This window comes from Dermacentor andersoni, chromosome 3 (assembly GCF_023375885.2).
Source record: "Dermacentor andersoni chromosome 3, qqDerAnde1_hic_scaffold, whole genome shotgun sequence".
In the NCBI taxonomy this organism is placed as follows: Eukaryota; Metazoa; Arthropoda; class Arachnida; order Ixodida; family Ixodidae; genus Dermacentor; species Dermacentor andersoni.
In genome coordinates, this window is record NC_092816.1 from 173,750,900 (window position 1) to 173,768,264 (window position 17,365).

Consider the following 17,365-nt stretch of genomic DNA (forward strand, 5'->3'; position numbering starts at 1 on the left):
ACTCAACATGCCCGTGTCTTCGCTTCGGAAGCAGGAACACTGAGGACTGAATTCAAAGCCAGCAGGGCCTCGGCCTCTAAATTTATGAAGAGGGCTGGCTTCTCCTTTCGTAGACGCACCAGCGTGTGCCAGAAATTGCCGGCTGCATACGAGGATAAGGTCCTCGCCTTCCATAGGCACTTCCTAAAACTTCGAGACTCCCGACGGTATCTGCTCGGCCAGATCGGCAATGCCGACCAGACTCCCGTATACTTCGATATGACCAGTAACACAACTGTGAGCATTAAGGGAGCATGCGATGTAAACCTACTGAGAACGGGCAACGAAAAGCTGCGTTTTACGGTCATGTTGTCATGCTTGGCAGATGGCACCAAGCTTCGCCCGTACATCGTGTTTAAGAGGAACACGAAGGCCTTGTGGTACGGGCGAATGCAAAAGGATTTATGACGGATAACATGGTAGTGGAATGGTACCGTCTGGTGTGGCTCCTGAGGCCGGGGGCATCCCTCATGGGAGACATCCCCAAACTGTTAGTGTTGGACTCTTTCCGGGGCCACCTCACCGACAAGGTGAAAGCGGTGCTTCATAAGGAGCGCACCGACATGCTTGTAATCCCCGGTGGCTTGACGGGGCAGCTCCAGCCTCTTGACGTGGGGCTCAACAAGCCTTTTAAGGACCTGCTGCGCCGTGAATACAACGACTGGATTTCCAGAGGAAACCCCGACCTTACCCCAAGTGGGCGTGTGAGGAGGGCCTCCTTGGCTACTGTGTGCGGGTGGGTCCTCTGCGTGGGCGGCAGTACCGCGCAATGTTGTGGTGCGGTCGTTCGCCAAATGTGGACTCACACTTGACGACGACGTGCTGTGGGACCGCAGCAGCTATGACGGCAGCAGTACCAGTGAGGACGACTCCAGTGACGATGAGTAGTCATCAACCGTGGCAATAAATTTTTCTTGTGTGAAATGCGCTCGCACATTTTTTTTTGGGGGGGGGGTAGACCTACATTCGAGTTGACTTACAATCGTGTAAATAGGGTAGAAACTGTAAACTGTGCTATGAAGAAAGAAAAGTTGAACAGAAAACAAATGTTTTCTGCAAAACATGTGCAGCTAACCACTGTTTCACTTGATCGAGAAACTGCTTCACACGGTGGCACGATAGACACTGGGTCTAATGTATTCCTGTGTACCTGAAGAACTCTTGTAGATACAGAGCTAATATGTGCAGGCTGATTTCATATGGCCCTTTTGTTGAAAATGTACATTTCAATTTTTAAAAATAATTTTTTGTGCAAATCAGCATTGATGTTTTTATCTATCTTTCTCGTTTTTTTTTTCAATTTTTTTGTTTTGATAATTTTTTTCGTACTTTTAATAAAAAATTGGAGGACGCTTAAGCTTTGCCTTCAAGAGTGGAACGCGATAGCGTTATCGCACCCGGTTCGCACTGCCCACTCATTCGCTCGGCATGCTCTTGACGTGACGAAGGGGAGAAGCGGGTGAGTGGCGCGTCACCTGTCGGGGCAGCGCCGTACATTGCGAGGAGGGGGTCTTCTGTGTTTGCCGCAAGATGGCTCTGCTTGTGCGCCAAGCACAGAAGAAATGTAGCGGACACATACTTCGCTACTCGTTTAACTGCAACTTCTGTAATTTACATGCTCATAATTACCGATATACACCGCAGTATAACTTTCTACGGCACGTTTCTAAGGCAACACCACATTCACTAGAGGTGCTTTTGTCTCGCTTTGAACCATCAAACTCACGGCTTAGTGGTAGTGTCTCCGTCTCACACTCCGGAGATCCTGGTTCGATACCTACCCAGTCCATCTTGCAAGTTGTAGTTATGAATTGCCTACCGGGATATTTCGCTCACGGCCAACGCCGACACCGGCTTTTCTGCGACAGGAGCTCCTTAACGCTGTGGCATTAATATGTTGTTTGAAATTAATACCATTGGAAAGATTTGTTCTACAATTTGATACCGTACACTTCAACATGAATCATTTCCTGTGGCAGGAAAAAGAATAATTACCAGACTACCCAAAAACTACCGATTTTCCCGCGGTCACAAAAGTGTTCAACCGTTTTTATCGTCTTGGATAAATTCTATATAAACGTTATGTATCTATTTTGTGCTACCTGGGAATCTTGTGATGATCGGGCTTTCAGAACGACTCTCGAAGATGGGCAGGCTAAACCGCACCATTTACACGGATGACATGACCATTTGGTGCTTTGCAGGGTCGAATGGCTTCACCGAATCCGCCCTGCAGGAGGCCGTCAAAACCGCCTAGTACTACCTCGAACACACTGGTCTCAAGTGCTCCCCCACCAATTCGGAATTGTTGCTGTACTCGCCCAAACGCTGCAGCGCCAAGCCCAGAGGGTGGAGACCCCTGGCCAAACGCAACATCACCCTCTGCACCAGGGACGGCCATACTGTCCCCAAAGTAGACTGCATCAGGGTCCTGGGCATGATCAACGAGTCCCGCGGAACCAACATCCAAATGGGGCAGAAGCTCAAGACCAAGACAGAGATCGCCATACGACTCGTACGCAAAGTGGCTAACTGTCACCATTGCCTTAAAGAAGACAACCTAACACGTCTCGTACAAGCGTTTGTTCTCTGCCACTTTACCTACGTCGCTGCCTTGCGCAATTGGTTACACGCTGAGTGCAATATACTCAACACCCTCATTAGAAAGGTAGTGAAACAGGCCCTCGGCCTTCCAATCTCCACTTCCACACAGAAACTCCTCGAGTTCAGCGTACACAATGTTTGAAGAGATCGCCGAAGCTCGGGAGCGAACGCAGGTGACCCAACTCACGACCACCAAGGCGGGCGGCCACATTATGTGCCACGCTACCAGGGATCTACCGAAGCTGACGCCGAGATCTGAGGTGAGATCAGAAACTTTTTCACTATCGCTGCTATTCTGCGAAGCACACATCCTGACCATAACAGGGGCAGGCACCTTGCACGGGCAACTGCCCTTCTCCAGCACACAGAAATGAAAGCGGACGTCAAGTTCGTGGACGCTGCCACCTACCACAAAAACCGAGCCTTCACTGACTCAAGATGCCCATCAAAGCCTTTGAATGTGAGGTAGTCTCCGACCAGGCATTACACATCCTCTGTAGTGTGGATCTGAGGACCCTGAAGCAGCACAATGTCATCTGGTTCCCCACCCACCTCGGTTAGGTACCGGGCGTCCCGCCCAACCTCAACAAGATCGCCTGCGACGCAGTGTGCACGCTTACCGACCACGCCGTCCCAGGGTAACCCCATCTCGTCGAGCTAGAGAAGAATCGGGACACATTCATTACGTAGAGCGAGATTACAAAACACTTCTACCTAAGGCGCCGCATCTTTCCGCCACCACACCCCAAAATTAAGAGGCTGCAGGCGCTAACACTATGTTTGCTACAGATGCACATGTACCCAAGCCCTGCCAAATTACACATTTTCTATCCCGACGTGCACCCCAGCGACACATGCCCCTCGTGCGGAGACACGGCGACACTGGCACACATGCTCTGGGAATGTTGAAACACCAGGTAATCCCCGTCGGTCCCTATGTGGGAAACACCCGCTATGCACTAAGCGTGTCCTGCAGGACCAGAATAAAGTTTTCCAGTTCAGTTCAACAAAGATGAACGCGAGCGTTTAAACTGTTAACAGAACTGCACTGAATGAAAAGCCAGTGAGCAACATGCGAGCAATCTGCAAGAAGCGCAGGTGACGCGGTCCATTCTTGTCTTGGAGGGTGGGGCGGCTTACAGCTAAGGGCGCAGCCCATTCGTTTTCGGAGGGGTAGAGGTGACGGGAGAAAGGCTTGCGGAGATGGCTGGAAAATGAGTGCGTGGCGACTGTTGAAGGAGCAGCCCGTTGAGCAGCAACTCGAATTTCTTATTTTATTTTTTTCTTTTCAAAGATTTCGCATCCTACTACCTTTCGGCTCGGACACCCAGCAGCCAGACTTCATCGTTATAGCTGATAGTGTGGCATTGAAGCATTGTAGTAAGCTGGTTATTTCACAATGGAAAACATTCAAATGTTGACAGTGCAGCAGCTTCTCATTGTTATAACCGATATATTGTTAAAATCGGTATTGTTATAAGTGGGTTCGACTGTACATTGACACCTGTAGCTCTCACATTCATTTTTTTTTTTCGTGCTATCATCGATACATCGAATGATGGTGCAACCACCGTTATGGTGTGCATAAAGAAATAGTGTTATGAATTGATTACGAGGCTACCAGATGCAAACATGCTTCTGAAAATACAAGCATCACCCATGAGGACGACCAGTGACATGTGATTGGCAAGAATTGTGGAGCGACATCATGGGCTTCAATCAAGCGTCATTAAATCAGCACAATCTGAAAAAAAAAAAGACATGCTGATCCACATTCCAACTTTTTTTTTGTCTGTGAATCCAGTCACCACCATCAATTGATCTCAAGTCAATATCACGATAAAGGCAAACGAACAATGCTACAGTATGCATCCTAGCAATTCATCACCCATTAACGACAACCGCCTATGCATGCTAGGTGAAGTGCACTTCCACGGTAATCTCCCTTCAGTGACGTCACGGCTGCAGTCGAGGGCTTCGAAAAGTACCTAGGTGGCACTGTCCACACCCCCGTTTCGAACTGAGTAATTGACAAAAATATTTGTGTCATAGTGACACCTCGCTTCTCAAAGCACCCCCCAAACGCAGCCACACAGCCACGTTTACTTTGCAACCCGCAATGTCCCTGAGTTGTGAAGGCCCTAGATATGCACCTTGTCACCCGCCACCGCTGCCAGCTCTCTCCCCCTCTGCTGCATTGGTGTCATCAACATGGTCGACTGTTTATTTGTTGTTTGTTTGTCGTGCCGCGTGTTGTTTTTTAGTTGCTTGGCTGTTCATGCCAAAGCAGGCCTGGATTATTCGACTCACGTGCGCATTGGTATTTCTCGTACTTGCCCGATAGAGACGGGGAAATACCTGAACAGCTACATGGCAGCCTTCGAGCTGGAACTTGTCGAATATGTCCTGGAGCACGGTAAGCATACAGCAGGCAGGCATTTTAATGTTGATGAGAAGTGTGTACAGCGCTGGTGCAACCAGAAGGAACCCTTAGCAAGCACGAGCAGCACAAAGAGCACTTCCGAGCTACGTCACGGAGGTGCGGAAGAATGGCTACCGTCTTATCAATGGATAGGCTGAGATTCAAAGCGCTAGAGTAGGTGCATGTGAAGGGCATACCACATGATTTTAAAGCAAGTGCTGCTTGGATTCAGAGTTTAATGAAGAGCAGCAATTTTTCCATCCAGCAAAGAACAACGATTTGCCAGCAGCTTCCTCACTTATACGAGGACAAGCTACTAAACTTTAGGAAGTACATCACTAGATTGTGGCGTCAAAATGAGTACATCTTGTCACAAATCGCCAACACAGATCAGACCACTACGTTGCTTGACACCCCAGAGTGCTGCATGATTGACTATAAAGGCAAGCAAAGTGTTATTGTGTGCACAACTGGTGCAGAGTGGCAGCACTGCATTATGGCGGAGGAGGCGGAAGCTGCCGCCGCACGCTGCTTTCAAGCTCAAAAGGCTTCCCAATGAAAACTTCCCATGAGGCCTGTTCGTCCGCACTGAAGAAAAGGACTGGGTGACTGATGCCTTTGTGTCCGAGTGAATATGGACAATGTGGAACAAGAGCTCTGGCGCCATGCTTGCCAAGAATATACTTCTCGTACTAGATAGCTTCCGTGAACACTTGCCAAAGGACAGGAAGAGCTATGAGAAGCACAAACCAACATGGTAGTGATCCCAGGAGGGCCCACTGGTATGCTACAGCCCCTGGACGCGAGGATAAACTGGTTGTTCAAAGTTGCGTTTGGTTGGCACTATATGGAAAGGATTACATGTGCAATACAGGATGAAATGCCTACCGGGAGGCTCAAGCAAGCACCCACGACAACCGCTGCTAAATGGATTGTGAGCGTTGGACTCTGTCTTCGGATGTGCTTCAATGTGAAGTGCTTCAATGTGACAGGAATCACAAATAAACTCTATGGCGCTAAGGATAACCTTGTGTGCTTCTGAGGGAACAGAGCAGCCAGCCTGAAGCTCCAAGAACACCTCCAGTGACAATGAGTGTTAAGACCCCAAAACCAAAATAAAGGTCTTGCATACAACAGCAATTCAATTTCATTTTGAATGCGAAAGAAAAAAGTAATCTGTGCAGGGGTTGCACCCAGAATATTCCCACACGAATAAAAAAAAAAAAGTGGAGCCCTTACGAGATTATAGTCACCGACTGATTTATCGGACTCCAAAAATTCGGACATGCTTGATTATTTGGACTGCTTAGCGGCACCGCAATTCTCCCCATAGAACAATGTATAACTGCCAAAGGTTCGGACACCTTCCGATTTCTCGTTTGATTTTTCGAATGCTCCTTGAGCCAACTCGATCAACGGTACTTGCCCCCACTGACTCTGACCAGTGCATAGTTCGACTTGCTGAACGCCATTTTTGTTTTGAGCTGAGCCTCCTTGCTGCCCCATGAGGTGGCGCTACTGCAAATCCCCGCTTATTATCATTTCTGCCTCGTTCGGTAGAGTGGCTACAGCAGTTCCGATCTCAGCTTAGTAAGCCATGTCAAGGCAATCCAGCAGCTGATTTGTTTCTTTCTTTGTGCACGGCGCTGTGAGTAGACCACTTTTTTAGTTTGTGCAACTGGTGTCGGTGTGACGGCGCGGTGATGTTTGCTTTGTGTGCTGTGTCGAGGTTGCGGTGATCCAATGCGGCATACGGAAACATTGCATCAAGTGTCTAATGGCACCGACAGTGCCCGTGCAGGCTGCGCTGGGGAATGCCGGCAAGCGTGGTACTAAATATACCACAATGTCAATGGCGAAAAAATCGCCATTGTGCATCCACAGCGGCCAGTCTCAAAGCAGAGTTGCCCGAGAATTTAATATTTCGAAGCAGACGGTCTCGGATTACATGCGAAACAAGACGAAGATTCTTTGGCGAAGCAACTAAGTCTTCCTCCAGCTTGGAAAGGAAAAATTTTAGAGACGGCAGCCACCAGAAGCTCGAAGAAGTCCTCCACATGTGGTTGTGTGCCACGGTCGCCAAGCGGATTCCTGTGTCTGGAGACCTTCTGAAGCAGAAGGCAGAGACGCTCGCTCTCCGGATGAACATCGAGAGCTTTATGATCAAAGACGGATGGCTCCGTAATTTCAAGAAAAGGTATAACCTCGCTTTCAAGAGGATGTGTGGCAAGAGTGGTGCCGTTGACCGGACCCTTGTTGAAAATTATTGCTCGGAGACACTGGAGTCACTGTTTCAGTTTTAGTTTATTGATGCGATTGAAATGTTTTACAGAAAAAGTAACTTTAGGAGGTCACATAGTCAAAGACTGGGGAGGGACCTCCAGATGCGCCAGTTTTCGGCAGACAATGTTTTTAACTGCGACAAAACAACTCTAATCTATAATATGCTGCCCGATAAGACACTTTCTGTGTCTGCCGATCTCTGCCACGGCGGGAAGCATAGTAAAGAGTGCGTCACCATAATAGTAGACAGCAACATGTCAGGAATAGAGATGCTTCCGCTTCGAGTGATTGGAAAATCAAAAAGCCCGAGGTACTTCAAGCCATGTGGTATGAGGCCAACACAAAAGCATGGATGCCCCAGCAGCTCGTCAGTGAATACATCCACAAACTCGACAGGAAGTTCCAAAGTATGTTGCCACCCTTGAAAAGATGTTGTTTTTTTTTTAGAAATAGCTTATTTTATTTTTTAATATTCTAAGAATCTACAGACATTCAGAATTGTGCTTCTGCAAAAATTATGTCTCTATCTGGTTCTGTTAAAAAGTTATGAAGTTTTTTACAACTACCGACAGACCTCTGAAACCGAAACTGACATTTTGTGAAAACGAAACCCACTTTTCAATCATTAAAACAAACTTATGCCTGTGCTCAAGTACGCAGGATAGATTTAGATTAGTTTGTGGTGAAGTATTTTAAAGGTTGACAACATTGAGCAATGGTGATCGCGATCATTTTTTTTATTCAAATCGAACAAATTGCCACATGGGGGTGCACGATGTGACATCGTGTTTACACTGCAGTGGCGTGTTGTACTGCCATTTAAAGCTATTGTTTCATCACTTCAGTGTACTAGATTGTTGTCTTACAGACTATAACAAGTTATGGCTAAGTTCTGAGTGATACAAAAGCTGAAACGCAAGCTCTACAGCAATCGGTACACGAACGACTTGGCGAAGTGCGAATGTGGCTGTTTTGGCAAGTGAAGTGAAACTGGGCCAGTTGGAGGAAGACTGAAGTGCCACTGGAAGGTGTTGTGCCACAGGGGAACGGTATTAAAGATGTCGAAATTCTTTCCTCAGTTTTGGCGTCGCTGGCGTGCCCGGAATGCAAAAGCATTTCACTGAAGCTTGAGGAGCGTTCACGCCAAGGGGTATGTTTTGCATATGCCATGGTATGTAGTGCATGTGTCCACAAACATTTGTTTTCTTCATCAAAAAAAGCAGCAAGCGCAGCCAAAGACAAAGTTCGGCTTGTCTAAGCTATGCAACAGCTGGGGAAAGGACATACTGGTGTTGTGACATTTTTGAAGGTTATGAATATGCCACTGCCAATTTGTCATTCCCCCTATGACAAGGTTTCTTCCAAGCTCTGTGAGATCGTGAAAATTGACGCATCAAAGTCAATGATGGATGCTGCTGCATAAGTGCGCCAGGTTGTCGGCAGTAACGAGTATGGCATATCGGGCAACGACACTTGGCAAAGGCGTGGGCCTCCTCTTTGAATGGTTGTGTCTCTCTGAAATCAGCGGACACAAGAAAGGTGATTGATGTGGAAGCAATGTCCACAAAGTGCAAGACATGTGAAAATATGAAGAAGTGTTCCACAAGCATTGAGTTCGAAGAATGGAAGGCAAACCACACTGACTGCCAAGCCAACCACACAGGCAGTGCTGGTAGCATGGAGGATGTAGGACTGTACTGTATGTTTGAGCAGTACGAAAGGATGCGCAACGTGAAGTACATCAATTTTTATGGAGACAATGACTCGAAATGCCATGCGGCTGTCATAGATATGTACAGAACTGGCACTGTGAGCAAACTTGAGTGCATTGGGCACATGCAAAAGCGTGTCGGATGCCGACCGAGGAAACTGAAAAAGTCAACTCATGGGCTCGGAGGTAAAGGGAAGTTGATGGATGTTATGATTGACAGATTACAAAATTATTACGGTATCGCAATCAGGGCAAATGTGGGGAACCTACAAGCTATGAAGCAGGCCACATTAGCATGTGTGTTTCACTGCAGTTGATGGAGACTGATGGAGCTCCTAGACATAGCCTGTGTCATTCAGGTGTGAAAAGTTGGTGTGCCTACAACCGAGTGAAAGCTCTGGGCACAGGACACCACAAGCACAGGGGAGGCTTTTCCAATGACATCCTGAACAAAGTGAAACCTGTGTATGCAGACCTCTGTTCTGATGAACTTTAACGAAATGTCTCCACAGAAAAATGCAAAACGCAAATGAATGCTTCAATGGGATGCTCTGGCAGTGTCCCCCTAAAGATGTCTATGTAGGCCTGCACACTGTTTGGTTTGGACTACACGATTGTATATGTCACTTCAACAATGGAAATATTGGCACGCTGGACATCTTGAGGCAGGCTGGTGTTCATCCTGGCTACTACACCACAGCAGCTTGCCACAGCAGGCCTCTTTAGCTTTGTGTGGCACCAACATTCAAATGTCAAGCCAGGGGGAGAGGAACAGTAGTGGGAAGAATGGGGCTTCAAAGTCGACCGACACGCGTTGCAACCCCCAAAGTTTGAGGTACGCACACGTCCTCACTACAGCAAGAAACGGCCTCCGTGGCTTGATGATTTTTGTTTCTTAAGTGTAGGGCATAGCGTCTTCCCCGAGGTGCCATGGCTAGGGGCCTCGCCGTGACAGTACAGAGATAGTGTCATGTGTTCCCTTGTTTAATACAAATGTACAATGTATTTTTTTTCAGGTGTGGTGCAGTGAAACTTGTACCCTGTGTTGCTTATCGAGTTCTATATTGAATTGTCTGCAGTGCAGTGTGACAAATGAACATTTCTTTGTGAAGCGCTAATGCACTGGAAGCACCTGGACATTGGTGCGTCAAAGACTGTCCGCGTTCTTGTGCCTCCAAAGACTGGTGCACTTGTGTGTGAACTTGAGGGGAGGACGGACAGAAATGATTCTTGGCCTTAAGTATGTGTGTTTCGAGTGTGCTTTTCACTGAATAGTTACTCTTCCTTTCCAGAGGGGGATGATGTGGTACAGTGTCTTCCTCTCAGGGATCTCATGTTGAATGTTTAATCATGCTGTGGTCTAGTTTGGCTAGATGACGCACCCCTTTCGGTCATGTGTTTGGCTTCGACCAATGAGGTGGTGACATCTGGCAGGGAAGTCTTCAGGCACTAAATGGCCACTTGTTGGTCCAGTCCTTTGGGTGGTTTGTTCAAGAGCGGTCGTCTCTCCGCCTCCCTCTCTCGTGTCGGCGTTGCCGGCGCTCGCCGCGCACTCTCTGGTTGCTGGGCCCCCATCACCTGCCGCTGCCGACATAACAATGGCCATGTCCTCTGCTATAGAGGTCTCCCAGATAAGGAGCAATACGGGGTAGGATTCCTAATCCATAAGGACATAGCGGGCAACACTGACGAATTCTACAGCATTAATGAGAGGAAGCAGTAGTCTTTATCAGGCTTAATAAGTGGTATAGATTAAAAGTAGTACAAGCCTACACTCCAACATCCAGTCACGATGAGAAAAGTGCAAACTCAGTATACTGTAGTAATGGGTGACTTGAATGAAAAAGTGAAGAAAAAGTAGGCTGGTGAACAACCAATTGCCAACTATGGTGTCAATTCTAGGAATGCTAGAGGAAAGGTGCTGGTAGCATTCGCAGAAAGGAATAAGCTGCTTTAAAACTGAAGGTAGCGCTAAAAAGGACGAACACACGGTGAAAAGACGACACGACTAAGAAACGACGTTTCTTCGGCGTTGTGTCGTCTTTTCACCGTGTGTCCGTCCTTTTTAGCGCTACCTTCAGTTTTAAAGAATGCATCACCAACTAGCCCAGCACCAAGTTTTATTGAATAAGCTGCGAATAATGAAAACTTTGTTCAGGAAGCGTAGCAACAGAAAGTGGACCTGGAAAAGCCCTAATGGTGGAATAAGAAATGAAATTGATTTCATACTTTCTGCCGATCCCAGCATAGTGCAGGATGTAGAAGTGATAGGTAGGGTAAAGTGCAGTGATCATAGGTTAGTGAGGGCTAGAATTCACCTCAATTTGAACACAGAGAATAAAGTTGGTCAAGAAAGAACAGGTCAACTTAGAGGCAATAAGGGTAAAGGCAGACAAATTTAGAATGGTACTTGCAAACAAATATGCAGCCTTAGAACAGGGAGATGAAGATGACATAGAGGTAATGAATGAAACCGTAACTAGGCTGGATTCAGAGTCAGCAATTGAAGTGCGAGGCAAGGCACCAAGGCAACCAGTAGGCAAGCTCTCCCAAGTGACAAAGGACCTAATAAACAAACGATAAAGAATGAAAGTGTCCAACTAAAGAGATAAATAGAATTTGCGGAACTGTTAAAACTGATCAACAAGGTGAAAATAAGTGATATTTGAAATTATAATATGAGAAAGACTGAAGAAGCCGTAAAAAATGGACGCAGCCTGAAATTGGTGAGAAACTTGGCGTAGGGCAAACGAAGATGTATGCACTGAAAGATAAGCAGGGTAATATCAGCAATCTCGAAGGTATAGTAAAAGCGGTGCAAGAATTTTATACTGACCTTTACAGTGCCCAGAGCACTCGGGATAACTCAGCGATAAGGTCAGAAGGGCCTCGCAAGACATGTGTCTTGCAACAGGGAAGAGCGGCAGGAGAAGATGGAATAACAGTCGAATAACAGCTTACTCCTAGTATTATACAAAATATTCACTAAGATAATCTCCAGTAGAATAAGGGCAACAGTGGACTTAAGTCAACCAAGGGAACAGGCAGGTTTCGGGAAGGGATACTCTACAATGGGTAACATCAGTGTCACCAATCAGGTAATCGAGAAATCCGCAGAGTACAATCAGCCTCTCTATATGGCTTTCATTGATTACAAAAAGGCATTTGATTCAGTAGAGATACCAGCAGTCATAGAGGCATTACGTAATGAAGGAGTACAGACTGCTTACGTAAATATCTTGGAAAATATCTGCAGAAATTCCACAGCTACCTTAATTCTACACACACAACAAAGTAGGAAGTTACCTATAAAAAAAAAAGGGGGGGTCAGACAAGGAGACACAATCTTTCCATTGCTATTCACTGCCTGCTTGGAAGAAGTATTCAAGCTATTAAACTGGGAAGGCTTATGAGTAAGGACTGATGGCGAATAACTCAGCAACCTTCGGTTTGCCGATGATATTGTTCTATTCAGCAACACTGCAGACGAGTTACAACAAATGATTGAGGACCTTAACAGAGAGAGGCGCAGGTTAGATAACCACTGGACCACCAGGGGTTAAAGAGCGGGCGCCAAGAGAAGGGAAGCGCAGTAGAGGACAGCAGAAACTGGATGGGACAATGAAATTAGGAAATTCGCGGGCACTAGTTGGAATCGGTTGGAGCATGACAGAGGTAATTGGAGATTGCAGGGAGAGGCCTTGGTTCTGCAGTGGACATAAAATAGGCTGATGTTGATGATGAGGAAAAAAAAGGATAATCTCTACAAAAAAGTGAAGAGGCAACCATTTAATATGGCCTAGGCACTACACTATAAATGTCATTGCAACCTTCTTAACCCTTTAAGGCCCAGTGATTCCAGATAGAATCATCAATCTTGCAGGTCAGTGGGCAGCCCTGGGTTAAAAAAATAAAGGCACACTCGGCGGCCAGCGACAACGACATAACAAGGAAGGAGCTCCGAGAATGGTGGCGAGTATGTTTTTACGTTGCAGTAACTGTCGTAGGTACCACTCAGAAAAAGATATATATATAGTATATTTTAAACGCTCCGAGAGTTAGATCATCGAAGACTACAGCTACATTTTTGTATATGCAGACAGAAGAGGATACAGAAATGGTGGCTTCTCCTGAAGGAGATTAAGCGACTTTGCCACAAGAGGGCGCGAATCTTTTCAATTTTTGCGCCATATTACTACCGCTGTATTATGAAGAACTTGAACCAATAGACGATGACGAAGAAGAAATTGAGGAACACATGGATATAATAGAAAGATATATGCAAGAAGACGAATTTTTGGATGAACGTGTCGAAGACATGCCACTGGATGTATATGAAAGATATATGGCAAGACAAAATGAGTCGATACAAGATGAATAAAAAAAGCATTTTATTCTGGCGTAAATGGTACTGTCGTTGATCGTGCACTGCGCACAGGCATAAGGTCCTCGTGGAGATCGCCGCATTGCTCGGCGGCAAGGCACTCAATTTCTGCCTGGTAGTTTGCAATGTCTCCAGGTGCGTTTGACAAGTGGGCTGGGCGATCATGGCGTGACAGACTGTTGGGATCCAACTTGATCTTTCTGTGCATGTGGCGCAGGTATGGACCCTCACTAGAAGGTAGCATTACTTTGTTGCCTGCAATAGTGTCTATGGTACTGTGTACTACAAATTCCGTGTCGACTTGAAAGAATGCAGTGACACCCTGAAACTTGCCAATGCTCCCAGGGTCCCTCATCTTTGTTTGACTTGGACACTGCCATAAGGCCAAAGCCGAGACTTGGTTGAATAGAATCGAGTGACATGGGTGCGAGACCTCTGCGATACCAAGTAAAAGAGAAAGGTTGTTCTTATGCTAAAACTCATATTTAGCCTTTGCTCTACATATGCCGGCAACCTGGCAGAGTCGAGGAAGTGCTGCCACCTGTGAGCGAAAAAATAAAATAATCGTTTGCACTGTTCCCGTCATTCGCTGAGATCACCTCTTCTTTTTACCGTGCAGAGGCAAGACAACTATATTATTTTTGTCTCGAACTTTTGGACTTTGGCTATCAGGTATTATGCTATCTCTTTGCAATCAATTTATTCGGCCAAAAGTATTTGTGGGTACCGGAGAACTTAGTGAATCTTGACGATTCCAAATGGAGTCATTGGGACATAGTGGCCCCGACTACTAACGCGGTACATTTTCGATTGATGTTACCTCACTGAGTAAATCACGCGTTTGTTCGTGCTTGAACTCCGCGCAGAGGTGACATTTACATGTTATAAATACTTATTTTTTCATTCTCATGCCGTGTACTTGGCCATGTTTTGGGAACTTGTTACCTGATGGGTCATTATCGCGTCAGGAGCCTGTATAGTTGGTGGAGCGTAGCTCTGCTTTGTGATTTTATGCTGTTGATATGAGCTTACGCCATGTAGATAATTTTTTTTGTGTGTGAAATCCTCTGTAGTACGGAAACATTTTCTTTCAGAACAGATGGCAGCAATCAGCATGTGCAAGTTTTACGGGAAAAAGAAAGAAGTCCCGTAGCTTGTTCTGATCCCTTGAGGTGACGTGTCAGACGTAGACATTGATTCGTCCGATGAAGATGAAGAAGTCATCGTGCAAACTAGAAAAAATAGACAAGAATCTACAAGTGACAATCCTGCCCGTGATATTGGCTTTGAAGTCGAGACTGAGAATTTCAGCGACGAAGATGCTGGTGAAGATGTAAACAGTAGTACAAAGCTGCTGCAAGTGGATGATCGCACGAAAAAATCTTCAAAGAAAAAAGCGCCGTTGTGGGCGAATGATGACATACTCCCCCTGCAGGTGGAATACAATGAAGAATTTGGATCTCCACCAGATGAATTACCATCACCCTACCAGTATTTCAAGTTATTTTGTGACAACTCAGTTTTTGAAAACTTCTCAGACCAGACAAATCTGTACTCTGTTGTAAGTTGTATAAAAACGACAGCTAAAGAAATGGAATAGTTTGCAGGCATACATGTTATCTCTGGAATTGTGAAGATGTCATCCGAAAAAAACTATTGGAGCAAAGCAACAAGGTTCAGCACTGTAGTGGACGTAGAACTGTAGAGCACTGTTCCACGTTAATGATAACGGCTACGTGACTGCTCCTACACACCCCGAGCAAGACAGGCTCTTCTAGGTAAGGCCATTGCTCAAGCGAGTTTCTGAAAATATGGCTCAAGTTGAACCTGAAGAGTTCAATGCAGTCGATGAAATGATCATACCATTCAAAGGTAGATGTGCTCTAAAACAATACATCAAGAACAAGCCTCATAAGTGGGGCATCAAAGTTTTTGCCAGAGCAGGTGCTAGTGGCATCATATATGCATACAATATCTTTGTAGGTAAAGGCACTGTCACTGAAGCATCAGAGGTCGGCATCATTGGATGTCTTGTACTCAAATTGACCAGCGCTCTCGGCCCTAACAAGGGCTTCAAAGTAGCCTCCGACAACTAGTTCGCCTCATATAGCCTTGTATGTGCCCTAAAACTAAGGGGAATTAATTCCGTGGGGACTGTACACCCCAATCGCCTACGGGGTTGCACTTTCAAGGGTGACGTTGCGCTGAAGAAGGAGGGACGAGGTAGCTTCGACGTAAAGAATGAGCCAACAAACAAGATTGCAGTAGTAAAGTGGTATGATAATAAGGCAATTAATTCAGTATCCTACGTTGGATTGGAACCAACTGGACAAGTTCAGAGGTGGAGCTTGACGAGCCGCACTCATGTGACTGTTGAGCAACCGGCAATTATACGAGAGTACAATTGCTACATGGGAGGCGTCGACTTGTGTGACATGTTGGTGGAAGTATACTGCTGCAACATTCGCGGCAAGTGCTACTATCTGTGCATTGTGTTTCACATCATTGATGTTTCTTTTGTGAATGCCTGGCTGCTGTACAGGAGGTATTGTGTGCAATCCGGCATACGACATCAGCCTCTTCTTGACTTCCGAATGAAAGTTGCCCAGGCTCTCCTGAAAGCGGGTACATCAGAAGAACGAAAGCATGGCTGTCTTGCATCTCACACGCCGCCGCCGAAAAGAGCCAATCCATGCCTCCGACCAATACAAGATGTACGCTTAGACAGGACGGCTCACTGGCCTGTGCACTGTGACACGAAGAATAGGTGCAAGCTCTGTATTGTCTTTTACTCCCTCATTCGGTGCGAGAAATGTGGCACACACCTCTGCCTCAACAAAGAAAAGAATTGCTTCAAATAGTTTAATCTAAAATAGACTTTTCACGTATTGTTTGCAACGACGCATTTCGAGTCCACCAGGTTCCACTGATTCCATTTGGAATCATTAAATAAATTTTGATTGTAAAGTGCAAGCACAGATTAAAAATTTTTTTTTTTACTGATACGAGCATGCACATCTCAATTTGTAAAGACCATTTTTTTATGTCCAACATAATTAATTTAGGCCTGAAAGGGTTAACACTTTACGAACTCATGACAAGACTGCTATTATGACAATGAATTCATAAAAAATAAGAATAACCCGAAGAAACAGTGGAAACTATTCAATTAAGTTTTAAATATGCCTGCTCTGAGCTCGTCTATAATGAAAATAGTGATGAATATTGAATATAAGTCTATAATGAATAGTGAAAATAGGATCACAGTGATGGACCCTTCACATGGTCTGTTGCATTTACCACACTCATTTTATTTTCCCTCCTCTTCTTCTAAAAAAATTCTGTCTATTTGTAATCTTAAAAATACTCCTCCTGATCTGGATAACATTTGTGCACATCATTTAAAGATGATTGTTAATTTGATTTCTGATACATTAAGCAATACAGTATAATCAACCTTATTTTTCCAGAAGGTTGCTTTCCTGACTCATTAAAGTGTGCTAAGGTCATACCAATCTTATATATGCCTATATCTATTCTCTCTTGAGTAAGCAAAGTCACTGAACATTTGCTTCTTAAGCGCCTTAATACTTAACTAACGAAATTTAGTATTAGAAAACCTTGCCAGTTTTGTTCTCACCAAGGAAGTTCCACTGAACCTGCCTTACTTCCTTTCACTGACTTCATGAAACGTTCAATCGATAGCAGTGACTTCTCAGGTTCCGTATTTTTGGATTTAACTAAAGCCTTTGATGCACTCAGTCACTCTATTCTATTCAGCAAGCTTGACTCTTATGGTATTACCGGTCCCATCTTCAACTTCTTTAAGAGTTACCTGCTTAACCGACATATGCAGTCTTCACGGGTGGCTCTTCCTCAAACACTAAAGCCTGCTTCACATGCAAAAGGCGGCACAGCGGTG

The 17,365-nt window shown here is 45.6% G+C and overlaps 1 long non-coding RNA gene and 1 pseudogene across 1 annotated transcript in view; one reads left to right on the forward strand and one right to left on the reverse strand.

The window, feature by feature from the left end:
- LOC140212822 (uncharacterized) overlaps positions 1 to 17,365 on the reverse strand; it is a 192,022-nt gene that overhangs the window by 144,621 nt on the left and 30,036 nt on the right. The window lies entirely within an intron of this gene.
- On the forward strand, positions 456 to 11,023 carry LOC140216302 (uncharacterized; annotated as a pseudogene).